This window comes from Sorex fumeus, unplaced genomic scaffold, assembly GCF_029834395.1.
Source record: "Sorex fumeus unplaced genomic scaffold, SorFum_2.1 ptg000018l, whole genome shotgun sequence".
NCBI classification, from domain to species: domain Eukaryota; kingdom Metazoa; phylum Chordata; class Mammalia; order Eulipotyphla; family Soricidae; genus Sorex; species Sorex fumeus.
The window spans coordinates 5,162,527-5,179,729 of record NW_026606075.1 but is presented as its reverse complement, the minus strand read 5'-3'; the positions used below and the strand labels follow the sequence as shown (position 1 = coordinate 5,179,729).

At 50.7% G+C, this 17,203-nt stretch overlaps 1 protein-coding gene across 6 annotated transcripts in view; it reads left to right on the top strand.

Annotated features, from left to right (window-relative positions):
* The window catches only part of CAST (calpastatin), a 107,968-nt gene that overhangs the window by 31,000 nt on the left and 59,765 nt on the right, over positions 1-17,203 (top strand). Inside the window, exon 1 of one of the 6 annotated variants that reach the window (XM_056112400.1) lies at positions 3,559-3,620. The exons of 4 other annotated variants lie outside the window; for them this stretch is intronic. The gene's annotated coding sequence lies outside the window, so the exon portion shown is untranslated. Of the gene's footprint in view, positions 1-3,558; positions 3,621-4,851; positions 4,871-17,203 lie in introns of those variants that run through there. One more of the 6 variants, XM_056112401.1, reaches the window with a different exon arrangement.

Sequence of the window (17,203 nt, the reverse complement as noted above, 5' to 3'; positions counted from 1 at the left end):
GATCACAGCCAAATGTGACCCCAAAACAAAAACAAAAAAAGAAAAAAACTCTTAGGTTACAAACCAAGAAACGGATTGATGGGGGGGGGGGGGGCACTGCACAGGTTTTCTGTGCTTACTAGACACCCCCCTGGCATCAGAGACTGGCACGCAGATGGCATCCTTGAGGAAGGATGCACTTGGCAGGCACAGTGACGGTGCTGCCCGTCAGGGAGCAGGAACCTCTCTCTGAAGAAGGGAGGTGCTCTACGCTCACCCTGCCGGGGAAAGACCTTCGGAAAAATTCATTTCATAACTGGGTGCTTACTCATCTGTACTCTGCCTGAGCCCAGAAATACCAGGCCTCCCTGTGGCAGATAAGCCACCAACACTTCCTTATTGGGGTGTGGCCCTGCAAGTCCTCTGAAGCCCTGGCGGCAGAAGTGAAGTCCTCGGAGATAAACTGAGGTTTAGTTAAAAAACAAAGACCAGAAAGCAAGTGCTTGATAAATCAAAGTAAACTCTTTAAGGGACATTTTAATTTGGAATTTTATTCCTGCTTCTTAATGATTTTGGTCTTGGGGCCACACCTGCAGTGTTCAAGGCTCACTCCTGGCTCTGTTTAACAGGATATTTAAGGACAGGGTCTGCTCAGGGAAGAAGCTCTGGAAGGGACTGTGTGCATACTTCGGTCCCTGGCAAGCGTGATCTTCCCCCAATTCTCCCTGCCCCCCAACCCCCCCAGAAAGAAACCCAACTACCAGGAGCCACCCTCAAGACCAAAGCTGGGGTCAGAGTGATAGTTCAGTGAGTAGGGCGCTTGTCTTGCATTGTGGCCCACCTGGGTTTGATCCCTGGCATCCCATATGGTCCCTCAAGCCCACCAGGGGGCCTCCTGAAAACAGAGCCAGAGGTAACCCTTGAACACCAGCAGGTGTGCCCCCCCAAAAAATAAAAGAAAACAATAACAGAAAAGAACAGAGCTGGGAGTAACTTCTGGCCCCAGGTGTGTCCCGCCCCTTCCCCCAACAAACAAAATTAAAAATCCAAAACTAACCAAACAAAAAGTTCAAAGAATTCTTACTCTACCAGCTTTACTTTGAAAACAGTCTCTTCAGTTGTTTTGTTTGGGGGCCACTTCCGATACTGTTCAGGACTTACTCCTGCTTACTGCTGCCCAAGAGTAGCTCCTGCTGGTGCTCAGGGACCATAGTGCTGGAAGTGGGACCTGAGTCTGCCACATGCAAGTTCTCTCTCCCCCCAAGCCCCACATTCACCCTATCCCCTCATTCCCACTTTGCTTAAAGTGAAAATGAAAATAGGTGGTAGGTGGTGAGGGTCACATCCCCGGGGGAGTCAGAGGGACTCTCCTCAGTGGGAACAGGTCCATAATGCAGCAGGCGGCGCTTCCTTGGCTGATGGCAGCTTTGAGTCATCACTTGGCTGTCACTGGCCAGGCCCGAGGTCTGTGTTCTCAGCCCTGACTCTAGGACCTCCCTCCCCATCTGGCTTCTCTGCCTGCAGCCTTGGTTGCAGTTGGTTTAGGGATCTGGAGAAAGTGGGCTTTTCCATATTTCATCTAAAATTGTATAATGTCACTTCAGTTGACATTCTAAAAGAAGGACAATAGTTGTCCTTTTTGGGAGGGAAGGGGGGCACACCCAGCAGAGGTAACTCCTGGCTCTGCCCTCAGTAATCACTGCTGGTGGGCTCCAAAGACCATATGGAATGCCAGGGATCAAATCCAGATCAGCTGCATGCAAGGAAAATGCTGTAGTATTTCTCCATCCCCAAGAAGAATAAGAGCTGTTCTTATAGAAGAGGTAAAGGTAAAGGCCCTCCCGTGGATCGTCGATTTGCTCGAGTGGGCCCAGTAACGTCTCCATTGGAGACTTTGTTGTTACTGTGTTTGGCATATCGAATACTCTCGGTAGCTTGCCGGGCTCTCAGTTCTTATTCTTCTATATCCTATACTATTTTTTCTATAAGAATAGAAAGGTGTTTCCTTTTCTCCTGCATACAGCAGTATGGATTCATGAATTATTTTTTAAATGACTTAAATATACTCACTTTATTTACTTTAACCTTTTGGCCATACTCAGAGGTGCTCAGAGATCACCCCTGGCAGTGTTCAAAGGCCCATATGTGGTCAAGGAGCACAAGGCAGGCGCCTTGTCCCTGGACTACCAATCCAACCCTCTGTACTCTCATTTATTTTGGTGTTCCCAGTCGTGACAGTATATAATAGTAATGGAGCAGAATTTTGATCGCTAAGTGGTAAGGAGTTAAAGTTCTTGCTTTGTTTGTTGCATGAGGCAGGGCTCCTGGTTTCATCCCCGACACAGCATAGGGAGGCACTGCCGGGGTCCTGAACGCAGAGCCAGGAAGGGTCCCCAGGTATCAGCAGGAGGAGGTGGACAAACTCCAAATAAATGGATTTATTGAAAAAAGTTAAAATCGTGCAAAGGCACATTGGAAGGGACTGCAGAACCTTGAGGGTGAGCACCGAGTCACTGTAGTTTGGGAAGAGGGCTTTGGAATCCCTGAGTGCGCCGAGCATCGCGCCTGCCCCCACCCCCCTGTGCAGGAAAGGAGGGGTGACCGTGGGAGGGTCCTCAGAGAGCAGCCCCCAAGGATCCTCACGGGCAGGGGTGGATGGCGGGGCAGATTCTTCAGCACCCGGGACCACGCCGACCTGGAGGAGGGAGCGGTGCCTGCGAGGACCCCCCGCCCCGCCGCCCCTAGCCCCGCCCCTCACCGCCCGCCGCGCCCCGCCCCGCCCCGAACCCGCAGTTCTTCAGCCACTACCCTGGCCCCGCCCACCGCATTTAGCCCCGCCCCTATCGCGCGCCCCGCCCCGCCGCTCTAGCCCCGCCCCTCCCCGCTCTTAAGCCACAGTCCTAGCCCCGCCCTTCTCCCGCCACGCCCCGAACCCGCAGTTCTTCAGCCACTACCCTGGCTCCACCCACCGCATTTAGCCCCGCCCCTATCGCCCGCCGCGCCACGCCCCGCCGCTCTAGCCCCGACCCGCCCCTCGCCGCTCTTCAGCCACAGTGCTAGCCCCGCCCCTCCGCGATTAGCCCCGCCCCTCTCCCGCCGCGCCACGCCCCGTCGCCCTAGCCCCGCCCCGCCCCTCGCCGCTCTCCAGCCAGTCCTAGCCCCGCCCCTCCGCGCTTAGCCCCGCCTCTCTCCCGCCGCGCCCCGCCACGCCCCGAACCCGCAGTTCCTCAGCCACTACTCTGGCTCCGCCCGCCGCAGTTAGCCCCGCCCCTATCGCCCGCCGCCCTAGCCCCGCCGCTCTAGCCCCGCCCCTCCCCGCCCCTCGCCGCTCTTCAGCCATAGCCCTAGACCCGCCCCTCCGCGCTTAGCCCCACCTCTATCGCCCGCCGCCCTAGCCCCGCCGCTCTAGCTCCGCCCCGCCCCGCCCCTCTCCCGCCGCCCTAGCCCCGCCCCGCCCCGCCCCTCGCCGCTCTCCAGCCACAGTCCCAGCCCCGCCCTCTCCCGCCGCGCCCCGCCCCTCTCCCGCCGCGCCCCGGCCCGCCCCGCGCTGGGCTGCGTCCCCGGGCTCGGAAGTGAGCGGCCGAGGGCCGGGTCCGCGAGGGGCCGGGAAGCCGCGCCGAGACTCGGGCAGCCGCGCGCACGTGAGTACCGGCCGCCTCGCCCCGTCGGCTCCGGCTCCGGCTCTGGCCTCCGGGCTCGGGTCCGGCTCGAGGGCCCCGAACTCGGGCCCCGGCTCCCCCTGCGCCCCGCCCCCCGCGCCGTGCTCCGGCCGCCGAGTCGCCGCGCAGGTTGGCCCCGGGTCGCGCCTCGGTCGCGGCCCCTCCCTGCGTGGGCGCCGCGTCGACGGGCCGGGCCAGTGGCCGGGGCCTGCTCGGGCGCTCGGCTTTGCGGGGCGCGACCCCCGCTCCCGTGGCCGGGGCCTGCTCGGGCGCTCGGCTTTGCGGGGCGCGACCCCCGCTCCGCCCCGCGTGGCCCGGCTGCGGGTGAACTCAGGCGGCGGGGGGCTCCCCCCCCACCCGGTGACCCCACTGCCGAGCGAACTCAGGCTGCGGGGCCCCGCCGCCCCGCCCTCCCCGTGACCCCACTGCAGAGCAGGCTCTGGCTGGCTGCAGGGCCTCCGCTCCCCGGACCCTGACCCCCTGCAGAGCGAACTCAGGCTGCGGGGCCCCGCCGCCCCCCACCCCCACCCCCACCCCGTCGCACGGCACGGCGAGCCCAGGCCGCAGGGCCCCCGAGCCTGGCCGGTGCTGGCAGGGTGCGGCGCGGCGCCGCTCGCCCTGGCCCCGCGTCCTGGCACCGCCTGGGCTGCTGTTGCAGGAGCCTTTGGGCTGGGAGTTGCCTGCGGCTGTCGGGAGGGCGGGGGCGGGGGTGCCCCCTGCGGTGCCAGCCCCGGGAGCTCCCCTCTGGCGTTTGCAGCTTCTGCAGGCGAAGCCGTGCCCAGGAAGGCTCCTCCGAGGCAAGATCGAGCCCGGTGCCCCCGCCGCTGCCTGGCACCAGCCGCTGCAGCCCGGCGCCGGCTCTCCAAGTCCCTGCCTGGCCTTGCTGGGCGTGGCGCCGGCCGGCCAAAGGGGGAACTGGATTTCGCTTTGTTTTTGTTTTGGGCCACGTCCCGCAGGCGGTGTTGCTGGCTGTACTCCTGACTCTGTGCCCCCGGATCCAACCCCGCTGGCTCAGGGGACCAAATCGGGTGCCCGGCGTGAAACCCGGGTCACCAGTGTGCAAGGCGAGTGTCTTGGGTGATGCACCCTCTCTCCTTGGCCTCCCATCCCCGGTCACAGTTTCAAGGGCGAGTTACAACATCTCTTCTTAGACATGCATGGGCTTCTGACAAGTCCCTATGTTTGGACTTTGTAGGTGTGGGTGAGACCACGGGCAACCCCACTGCTAACAGGTAGGAGGGTCTGCATGCAGCTGCTGGCCCCTGTCCACGTGGGCTCTGATCGCACTCGCGGATAATAGGCATTAGAAAGTACCAGTGATAGATTGGGGATGGTGGTGAGTGGGACATGCTTGAGGCATAATCTGTATTAGAGCAGTTCTTTTTTTTTGATTTTTATTAGTGAAACACGATGAGGTACAGTTGAGGACTGAAACGTTTTTGTGCTTGGGTTTCAGTTACACAATGATTGAGTACCCATCCCTCCACCAGTGCCCATTCCCCGCCTCCAATGCTCCCGGAATCCCTCCCATCCCCCTCACCACCCCCATTCCACCTCACCCCTGTGGCAGGGCATTCGCTTTTGTTCTCTCTCTCCTTTTGGGTGCTGAGGTTTGCAAAAGAGGCATTGAGTGGCAAACATGTTCGGTCTAGAGTCGACTTTCAGCATGCATCTCCCATCCTGGGAGGATCCTCACAGCACCCTTTACTTGGTATTCCCTTCTCTCTCTGAACTGTCTTTTCCCCTAGCATGTGCGGCTGGCCTTCAGGCCATGGAGTGAACCTCCTGGTACTTATCTCGACTATTCTTGGATGTTAGTCTCCTGTTTTGTTACTTTATATTCTCCAGGCGAATGCAATCTGTCTATGTCTTTCTCTTCCTGACTCATTTCTCTTAGCATGATACGTTCCATGTAGTACCACTTGTATGTAAATTTCATGACTTCTTCTTTTCTAACAACTGCATAGTACTCCATTGTGTAGATGTACCAGAGTTTCTTTATGCAGTCATCTGTTCTCGGGCACTCAGGTTTTTTCCAGATTCTGGCTATTGTAAAGAGTGCTGCAATGAACAAATAAGTGCAGATGTCACTTCGACTATACTTTTTTGCCTCTCTGGGATATATTCCCAGGAGTGATATTGCTGGATCAAATGGGAGCTCAATTTCTAATTTTTTGAGAATCGTCCATACTGTTTTCCAGAAGGGCTGTACCAGTCGGCATTCCCACCAGCCGTGAAGGAGGGTCCCTTTTTCACCACATCTGTGCCAACACAGGTTGCTTTTGTTCTTTTGGATGTAGGCCAGTCTCTGTGGTGTGAGATGATATCTCATTGTTATTTTGATCTGCATCTCCCTGATGACTAGTGATGCAGAACATTATCTCATGTTCCTTTTAGCCATTCGGATTTCTTCTTTGAGAAAGTTTCTGTTCATTTCATCACCCCATTTTTTGATGGGGTTGGATGTTTTCTTCTTGTGGAGTTCAAGTAGTGCTTTGTATATCCTTGATATCAACCCCTTATCAGATGGGTATTGGGTGAATATCCTTTCCCATTCTGTAGACTGTCTCTGTATTCTGGTTATTGTATCTTTTGAGGTGCAGAAGCTTCTTAATTTAAGATAGTCCTATTTGTTGATCTCTTTTTCCACTTGCACGATCAGTTGATTTTTGTCTTTGAAGATTCCTTTAGCCTCAATATTATGGAGGGTTTTGCTGACCTTGTCTTCAATGCACCTTATGGATTTTGACCTGATGTTGAGATCTTTAATCCATTCTGATCTGACTTTTGTGCATGGCGTTAGGTCGAGGTCTAAGCCCATTATTTTGCATGTGGTTGTCCAGTTTTTCCGGCACCGTTTGTTGAAGAGGCTTTCCTTGCTCCACTTCACATATCTTGCTACCCTACCAAAGATTAGATGTTCATACACTTGGGGTTGTGTGTACGGATATCCCACCCTATTCATTGGTCTGCGGCCCTGCCTTTGTTCCAGTACCATGCGGTTTTAATTATTACCACTTTGTAGTAGAGTTTGAGGTTGGGGAGGGTAATGCCTCCCCACGTCTTTTTCCCAAGAATTGCTTTAGCTATTCATGGACGTTTGTTGTTCCATATGAATTTCAGGAGTGCTTGATCGATTTCTTTGAAGAATTTCATGGGTATCCTTTTAGGGACTGCATTGAATCTGTATAATGCTTTGGGGAGTATTGCCATTTTGACAATGTTAATTCTTCCTATCCATGAGCAGGGGATGTGTTTCCTTTTCCTCAGGACCTCTTTTATTTCATGGTGTAGGATTTTGTAGTTTTCATTGTAGAGATCCTTTACCTCTTTAGTTAGGCTGATTCCGAGGTATTTGATATTCTGGGGCACTATCGTGAACGGGATTGTTTTTTTTTCCCTGTCACTTTCCTCTGTCTCATTATTTGTGTATAGGAAGGCCACAGATTTTTGGGCATTAATTTTATAGCCTGCGACTTTACTGTACAAGTCTATTGTTTCTAGGAGTTTCTTGGTAGAGGATTTAGGATTCTCGAGATATAGTATCATATCATCTGTGAATTCTGAGAGCTTGATTTCTTCCTTTGCTATCTGGATGCCTTTAATGTCTTTTTCTTGCCTAATCACTATTGCAAGTACTTCCAGTACTATATTGAACAGAAGTGGTGATAGTGTGTATCCTTGTCTTTTCCCTGATCTTAGAGGGAATTAATTTAATTAATTTTTCCCCATTAAGGAAAATGCTTGCCATGTGTTTGTCATAGATGGCTTTGACTATCTTGAGGAAAGTTCCTCCAAAACCCATTTGGTGAGAGTTTTCATCATAAATGGGCGCTGAATCTTGTCAGAAGCTTTCTCTGCATCTATTGATATAATCATGTGGTTTTTATCTTTACTTTGGTTGATATGATGGATTATGTTGATTGATTTCTGAATGTTAAACCATCCTTGCATCCCCCGAATGAATCCCACTTGGTCATGGTGTATAATCTTTTCGATGTGTTGTTGGATCCTATTTGCTAATATTTTGTTGAGGATGTTCACATCCATTTTTCATCAGGGATATTGGCCTGTAGTTTTCTTTGTTGGTGGTGTCTTTGTTTGCTTTTGGTATTAGGGAGATATGTGCCTCATAGAAGCTATTTGGGAGAGTTCCTTTTTTTTCAATTTCCTGGAAAAGCTTGAGGAGAGCTGGCAAAAGGTCTTCTTTAAATGTTTGGAAGAATTCAGTAGTGAATCCGTCTGGGCCAGGGATTTTGTTTTTGGGAAGACTTTTGATTACAGTTTCAATTTCCTTGTTATGAGTGGGTCTATTCAGGTATTCCAAGTCTTCTTAGTTCACTCTTGGGAGATTATAGGAATCCAGGAATTTATCCATTTCTTCTACGTTCTCTTGTTTCATGGCATAGAGACTCTCAAAGTAGTCTCTGATGATCTTTTGAATTACATTGGTTTCTGTTGTGATGTCCCCTTTTTCATTTCTGATTCAGTATTAGGGTTCTCTCTCTCTCTCTCTCTCTCTCTCTCTCTCTCTCTCTCTCTTTCTTTGTGAGTCTTGTGAGTGGTTTATCAATCTTGTTTAGTTTCTCAAAGAACCAGCTCTTGGTTTCATTAACCTTTCAAATTGTTTTTTGGGTTTCCTTGTTGTTAATTTCGGCTCTAAGTTTTATTATTTCTTTCCCTCGTTTCCCTTATTTATTTGTGACCCTTCTTTTTGTAGCTTTTCTATTTCTGCTCTCATTTCTTTCTGTATTTTCTCGACTATCCGTTCCACTGTTTCTTTAATTTCTTCCTTTAATTCTCTAGATGTCTCCTACATTGATTCTTTGAGTAGTTCCTTGAACATCCTCAGCATTTCATCTCGGAATTCTTTATCTGAGCGAGCATATGTGTGGGCAACCCCTGTTGAGGATTCAGGGCTCTTTTCTTTGTCCTCTACTCGTAGTGGAAATTCGCGCTGTTTTTTTCATGCTGTTGTGGTTGTCTAGAGGTAAAACCTTGGCATTCACTAGCACTGTTCCCTCTTATCGTGGGAAAGGATTCCGAATAAGAATGGTGATCACGCTTCTCCCTTTCTCGAATCTGTCCTTCCTCTCAGTTGTTCTGTGGCTTATGACGGGCATCTAGTCAAGTGTTGGAGGAGGCGCTGGCTTGTATTGGGCTCGTGCAGCTTCTTGCGTCCTGGTCTTTTGTTAGAATTGGAGTGGGGCAGTGGATTATTGTTGTATTGTAGTTGAGGCAGCCAGGATTTTCCCCACAGAATTAGGTGATGAAGGCTGGGATGTGAGTCGAGCGTGCTGGGAGTGGGAACTATAACTTGAGGGTGCCCAGGCAGCCCCTTGCCACGCAGAAGGTCAAGCCCACTTTGAGGAGGGCACGCCCATTACGTGGAGGCCACGCCCCCAGCCGGTCCCAGGGCCGGGCTGACCTAGGAACCAGCAGAGGGTGGGGCCTTGAAGAGGTGGGTGGGAGGTCCCGAGTAACTTGGGCAGGTGTTCCCCAAAGTCTCCTCTGGCTGCCAGGCCGGGGAGTCCTGGCGCCTGAAAAGGGCCTCTCACTCGGGGCTCCCCAACGAACCCGCCAGAGCAGCTTTAATTTATTCGGGAATGACTGTGTTCTGAACACATTGAGTATTTTATGTGGGTAGTGATAGTGCATCTTTGAGATAAATACTCACGTCCAAATTGCAAGCCAAGAAGGAGCCTGAACCCTTAACCACTTTACCATTGGATTGCTAGGAAGGCAGTGAACAGTTCTCCTTAAAATAGCCACAAAAAAATCAGCATCAGTGCATTAGTTAAGATTTACTGCAAATTCCTTTCAGTTTCCTTTGCTGGTCTAGTCAGTTTAGCTCATTTCTTCCATTCTTAGAATTCCACCTTTTCCTGGAAGTCAGGATTCACATCTTCATACCCCAAGCACCTGCACACACACCAGCTACACAGCATTTGCTCAGGAAATGCCATTGCACTGATGGAGATGGGACTTCATGTGAAGAGACCCCTAGGGGGGAGGGGCTGGAGAGAGAGCTGGGTCCATGTAGCACAGTACCTGCTAGGTAAAGTACTGTTGACTTTGTTCCTAGGATTTACAAGAACTTGGTCTCTGCCTGTCCTTTAGCTAACAGTTAAAGAGCAGCTAGCTAATCGCGTCCCAGGATGTAGCTTAAGTGGTAGAGCTTACGCCTCATATGGCCATGGCCGTGGGTTCAGCCCCAACATTAGAAGACCTGGCAGGCCCCAGCACCTCTGCCGTGGCCTCACCACTAGTAAGAACGAAGTCCCTGCTGTGAGGTAGTCAGGTGAGCTGTGCACAGAGTCCAGCCCCGTTCCCCCCCCCCCCCCCCAGGTATGACCCTCCTGGACAGGCTGCGAGTGGGGGTGGGGGTGCTAGTGTTCCCCAGTGTGCTACAGGATCTTGGGCAGCACTGCTGCATGCGTGGACCTTGCCCTGAGCCATCTGTCCCCTGTGGCCAGGTACCCCCAGGAGCCCCCCCCTCACCCTCCGAAAAATGAAAGGAAAAAGAGCAGGAAGGAAGGAGATCAGTAAGGAGCTCTGGTCCGTGAACTGGAAACCTGCTCTGGGTGGGGACTGGAAGAGAAGGTGGCCCATCGGGGGCTGTGGGAGTGTGGCAGGGTCACTGGCATACCCTCCATAGGCACAGGACCGAGGGCCAGGCCTGGGGACCTCCTGGGTTTCATGTATCTGGAAGTGGACTTTAAGAATGGGGGCTCTGAGAGGGTCGATGGGACCAGTGCAGTGCAGGAGATGCAGCTGCTGTGGGAGTATGCGGGTGCCACTGTTGGGTGGGGTGCAGAGTCATCTTTGAGAGGGGTGGGGCCGGCCGCCCCCAAGCCTGACCCTTCTCTTTCTCTGTCCTCACCCTCTCCCGCCACACAGCTCTCAGCTGTGCTGTGAGGGATCAGCACGGATTATTCTGGGCTCCCCCAAAGCTGCCTGACCCCTGTCCCCACACAGACTGGACCAGGTCCCATCAGACTCCACAGCACCTGGGCCTGTTTGACCCTAGGCTGTATGGCTCAGTGGCTCCGTCTAAACTCCACGTGGGCTTCTGGGGTCGGCCCAGCCCTGGGAGCTCCGTGCCCGCAATGGTCCATTCCCTGCTCCTGGGCTTCCCGGCCTCCAAGGCCACACTGCTCAGCTCTCTCACCTATTCCCGGCCTCTGCTCTTGCTTCGGGGGCCGTGTGTCCTTAGCAAGATAAGGAACGCCTCTGCTCACCCTTTATCACCCTCGCCGTACTGAACGATGGGTGCCCCCAAACAGTGCAAGCTCCTGTTCGTGACCGTTACACAGGGCTGTTCCTGGCCTGCCGGGCTGGCAGTGGCTGTGCTGGCCGATCTAGTTCCTAAACGTTTCTTTGCCATGCTTCGAACAAATAGAGCTAACTTGTTTTATTTGGAGAAGAGTTTCTTAAATGTTGAAAAGAGGGTGGGGTCTGTTTGGTTTGGTTTGGATTTGGGGCCACACCTGGGAGTGCTCCTTTTGGACTCTGTGCTCAGGAATCACTCCAGGCACTGCACAGGGAGCTGATCATATGTGGGGTCGGAGATTGAACCCAGAGCCACAGGATGCAAAAGAAGCTGCTTAGTTGCTGTCCTGTCTCTCTTGAGTGTTTTCCTTTTTTTTTTTTTTTTTAAAAAAAAGCTTTTTTGCTACTGAATCACTGTGAGATAGACCCTTACAAAGCTGTTCATGATTGAATTTCAGTCATACAGTGTTCCAGCACCCATCCCTCCACCAGGGTACATTTCCTAGTACCAATGTCCCCAGGTTCCTTTCCTCCCATCACTCCCATCCCTGCCTGCCTCTATGGCAGGCTCTTTTCTTCTCTCTGTCTGTCTGTCTGTCTGTCTGTCTGTCTGTCTGTCTCTCTTCCCCCCACCCTCCTCTTGGGCGTTTGGGCATGGTGGTTTGCAATATTGATTCTGAAAGGTTATCAGGAATATCCCTTTGCACTCGGTTCTTGTCCAGCATGATCATTCCCAGCTATAATGGTCATGCCGGTCTCTTGTCTGTCTTACCCACCCTCAGCCCCACATACACTTGTGATTAGATCCACCCAGTGACCAGTCTTCCTAACCTCTGTTTTCCCTGGCCATGGATATTAGTCTTCTACTTACTTTTCCAACACACTTATAATTTCCCTTGTTCTTGGGCCCCCTGGTCCATATTGGTCACAGTGGGTACGATGTTGATAAGTGGGGAAGGGAGTATTATCCGCAGCCTGGAAGCTTGTCCTGCCGATGTGCTGTTAGCAACTAAAGACAGGGGCAAAGCAAGGCCCCGCTGGGTGCAGGGCTGTGTTCGGTACTCTGTGTCTCCTTAGGGAAGAGAAGGTTGCTGAGACTGGAGGTCTGTGAGTTGGTTCTACACTAACGTCCGGCCCTCTGCAGTTCTTCTCCTGGCGACGTGCTGAGCCGCTTGGGATTCTCTTTGGTGTCTCTTGATCTGTGGCCTGGAGAGTATCTGCATCAGGTTCATGGGGGACACTCAGAAGGGGAGGTTCTCAGACCCCACCTCTCAGTGGGCCCCCGTGGGATCACAGAGGAATGGTTTCACGGGGGCTCCGGAGAAGCTAATACTCCTGTTTAATCCCAACTACTTTAAGGAGTGAGTCAGTGTATGCAGAGCTGGTCTGTCTTCTGACCTTTGTGAGACGTTGGTGGGGATTGCGGCCGAGCACGCAGTTCAACCAAGTGTAGTCGAGGCCGAGATATTCATTCCATCCCAAGCAAGTGCCTGATCCCTCCCAGTTCCAGTCTAAGTCTCTGCATGCTCTCGAAGCCAGCTTTGTAGGTGAACCTTGGTTATGATTGAGACTCCCTGCCCGGATGTCTTCAGTTTAACCTCAGCCCTTGCCTTGGAGTGTCCAGCTTTGCTCCCGCGAGAGGAGGTGGGTCAGGAGGGAGAGGCGTCGGCTGTTCCTAGGGCTGGCTCCGGCCCATCTCTGGCCTCTCGATCACCTCCAGCATCAGAGAAGGGCACAGAGGAAGAAGCAGAGAGCGCTCGTGCGGCCTCAGTCGCGTATGTGCTCATTTGTATACAATAAGAACAAATACACATTCTTGTAGTGAAATGGCAGTTGGGAGAGAGTAGAGAGGGAAGGTTCTGGCATGCAGCTGGCTAGGCTTGATCTCCAGCACTGCATATGGTTCCCTGATCCTGGAGCACGGAGCCAGGAGTCAGTCCTGAGTACCACTAGGTGTGGCCCCGCCTCTTCTCCAGTTGTGTTAGTATCCAGCCAGGGAAGTAAAGTGATTGTCTAGAGCCCCATTGCTATGACCGATCTGCATCAAAGCCCGGGGTTGTGCACATTCTCGTGCTAATACTACATCAGAAACAGTGCTCACACGCCTGTAGACTTGTGTCTTCTCATAGGATTTTATTTACGAAAAGACGGATGAGGTTGGGGTGGCCCAGTCTGTAGGAAGCATGGAAATTGGTGGCCGGAATTGTGTTGTTCACGCCCTCTAAACCAACCTGGGTAGCTCCCCGCGAAAGACCTGATCTCAGTGTCTGCTGCCTTGGGCTTTTGTTATCCTCCGGCTATGATTCTTTCTGTCCTGCCAATGAGAGAAAGGAACTTCTGGACCCCTAAGCAGCCTGAGCTGCTGCTGGTCATCATTATATCAGCACCAGGAATTCTCCTTTGAAAATAGACAAGAGTGAACACTTCGGAGAAGTGGTTCTGTGAAACTATTTGATCATGGTAGTGTGGTCTGATTTCTTTCTCTTTTGTTTCGGTGGTGCTTGTTGAGTTACCCCCAGGTGAAAGTATGACTAGCCGATTTGTCCCAGGAGAAGAGAAGTGCCAGGAGAGAACAATAAAGGATAGAAAACAAAGGCCATCTCTCTGGCCGCTGTCCCAACATCTATTCATTTGTTTTGTGTGTTTTGTTTTTGGGCCACACCAGTTTCATACTTAGGAATTACTCCTATGTGCTTAGACCTTAGTGCCCAGTGCTTGGTGCTCAGTACTTGGGGGACTATACGGGATGCCAGGGATTGAACCCAGGTCACCCTCTTTGCAAGGCAAGCACCTTACCCAAGTTACTATCTCTCCAGCCCTTCTTCTAAAGTTATTATTATTTTTTTTTTGCTTTTTGGGTCACACCCAGCTATGCACAGGGGTTACTCCTGGCTCTTAACTCAGGAATTACTCCTGGCGGTGCTCAGGGGACCATATGGGATGCTGGGAATCGAACCAGCTCTGCCGCGTGCAAGTCAAATGCCTTACCCGCTGTGCTGTCGCTCCAGCCCCTCTTTTTTTTTTTTTTTTTTTTTTTTTTTTTTTGGTTTTTGGGTCACACCCGGCGATGCTCAGGGGTTACTCCTGGCTCATGCACTCAGGAATTGCTCCTGGCGGTGCTCGGGGGACCGTATGGGGTGCTGGGAATCGAACCTGTGTTGGTCATGTTGGCTGCGTGCAAGGCAAACGCCCTACCCGCTATGCTATCGGTCCAGCCCCCAGCCCCTCTTTTAAAGTTCTTTAATTGTTCACTTTTGTTTTTATTTATTTCCTATAATTCACGCTGTTGTGGGCAGCAGGGCTTCAGGCAGGCACTGTTCCCACCTCCAGTTCCACCACCCTGTATTCCTGTCAGTTTGAAAGTAGCTGAAGCAGTGGTTCTTAATGTCAGGGAGTTGCAGCTTTGTTATTCATTTATTTATTTATTATTTATTTTATAATTTTTTTGATTCAGGGCTTGTACCTGGTGGTGCTCAGAGCTTGCTCAGAGGTTACTCCTGGATCTGAGCTCTGGGATCACTCCTGGGGTGCAGGGGAATGAACTGGGTCAGCCGTGTGCTGGGCGAGCACCTGAGCCCTATTTTTTCCCGTCTGGCTTGTAACTTCTTAGGCTATCACCCCTTTTTCCCCCCTTGTAAGTCTCCACGTATCCTGTGCCTGCCTGGAGAAGCTGCTTAGCTGAGGTGTCAAAGCCCGCCACACTCCTTCCTGGCTGATGTGATGTTCACCACCAACAGTTAACCGTGAACATTCTCACCACCAAATGTTGAAGGAATTAAGAATTTCTGCATGTTTTGCAGGCTGCTTCAGTGATTAGACCCTAGCAACCAGTCCCCCTTCATATTATACAAATCAGTTACTTTCCGTGTGATATCTGACTCCAGTCTTGAGTTTTAAGATGGCCAGTGAGTGAATCACTGTTTGAAACTTGAGCCGAATCCACATCACTGAGAAACAGTGTGAGTAATTAAAGCAGTTGCATGATAATTGGATCACCAAGGACAATTTAGTTTCAGTTGCCTATTGAATTTGAGCCTTCACTCAGTTTCAGGAAATGTTTAATCACTGCAGTGCTGAGTGCAGAGTGGTTCTCAGTGTTCTTATGGCTGGGCAGGATTCCCAGCCCAACAAATTGAAATTGTTTCCTTCTCCAGATCTCTGGCAATTGAGTTTACATTTCCAAAAATTAAACACGCTGGACACTCATCTCCACGTCTTCAATTAAAATCTTGGGAAGATACTCAGATTTGGACAGTGGCAAGTCCCATCTTCGTTGTAGATAGGTGCGGTAGATCTAGTTAGACGTGACTTCTCCACGTTGTTTTATCGACCAGTGAATTGAAGATATGCCTGCCATTCATAGTGAACCGACAGACAATAGAAAACAATCAAAAGAGTAGTCAAGAACATTCTAACTGAGGGTGAAAATAGTTCTAGAATGTGCTAAGGTTAGGAGGTTTCTTAGCTTGAATGTCACTTGTAGAAGTCTCAGGATCTATGTAATTGCAAGCAAAGGGGAAGAAGAAAAATCCATCTTTTATTATTACTGAACAAGTGCCAAGTGGCTTATATAGGATTTCATTTGACCTTCTCAAGAGTTTCATATTTTGTGACGTGGTAAGGGGTTGTTAGGACAGTTCCATAAGTGAAGACCATAAGGATAAAATAACTTGGCCCAGGTCACGCAGGTAACAAGAGAGTATTTGATTCTAAAGCTCATTTCAGAGCACCTGCCTTACACAATGCCACTCCATTGTTTACATCTAAGAAGGCTGACTGACTGTATCTAAATTCAGAAGACTCCTAGGAGCCATTGTCCCCGTGTCTATTGTCATGCTCAGTATTTAAAATTTTTTGAGCCTCTTTCTAAGGAATAAAGTTTCCTGCCTGTGTGAAAGGGCTTATTGTACACTGCTTTGAGTTAACTAGTCCTTTGACTAGTTTCTTTAGATATTTTGTTTGGTATTAGAGAATGAATAAGGTGAGAATTTTAAGCTGCCACATTAAATATTACATAACTAAAACACCCCTTACAATGTAGACCGTAGCATCTTTGCTTAGGCTGAAGACCATTAGGGATATTCATATTTTTTGCATCAATTTCAATTTGAAATCCGTTCTTTTGTCATTGAAATTGATTTTGTTTTTGTATTTTGGGGGACACAGCCTGACTGTGCTCAGGGGTCACTCTTGGTGGTGTTTTGGGGACCATATGTGATGCCGAATTGAACTTGGATCAGCTGTGTGCAAGCAAAGAGCCCCGCCCGCTGTATTACCTCTCTGGCCTTTCATTCAAACTTCATCCTTGGAAAAATGAAATACAATGGCAGAATACTGTTTTTATTCTCATTTTACAATTGAGGAAACAGATGCAGGGCAGTTAAGGAATTTGCGTCTCAGCCTCTTGGTGGTGGCGAAGCAGAACTTGGATGTCTGACACCAGACCTTTTTCTCTCCAGCGAACAGTACCGCCTGTTCAGTATTTACAAAGATTAAATTTGCTGTCGTTGATTTTTGTGAGATTCTTTTCTTTGTCTGGCTTTGGTTTCTTGTGGGGTGGGGACTGCTAAGGGGATTCTCCTGGCTCAGTGCTCAGTCCTAGAGGTGCCCGGGGACCTTGTAGTCCTAGGCTCACACCCAGACCCTCTCATGCAGAGTCTGCTCTCAGCCCCTGGTGCTCTCAGAATCCTCTCAGTGGCATTTTATTATTTCAGCCCGATTTCTGCTCTGATTATTTGAGAATCAGCTGGTGAAATGAGAAGTGCCTCAGTCTTCACGTCATTCAGATGCTTTCAAGTGCTTCACTGAGAGGCTTTAAATGATCACGTCAAAGATGTGGCCATTGTGTGCTTGGTTCTCAGTATTTCTCCTCAGCTCCCTCTCACTTTCTGTCGGAGACATTTTTAAGTCCATCAACCCGCAGAGATTGAAGCTGGCAGCTGGTGTTATAACTAAAGGGCCCACAAAAGTTCTGATGTTATCTGACTCTCTTTGGCCTATGCCTAAGGAATGAATTTGAATGCACCTTGGAACCCAAGATGAAAGACTGAGACAATTGTTTGGCAGGGCATGGAATATTTGCTATTACATAATCAACTTCATCAATAATGTGGAGCGCTTTGATGACTCAGAGTCTTTTCTGATTGTACACATAATCTTGCTACCTAGAAACCTATTCCTGTAATTGACTGGAACACAGACCCGAACAAGCCAGCATTTGAAACAAAAGAAAATGCCACAACATAAATAAAATAAAATATGGTCCTTTTTTTTTTTTTGGAAAGAAAAACAGC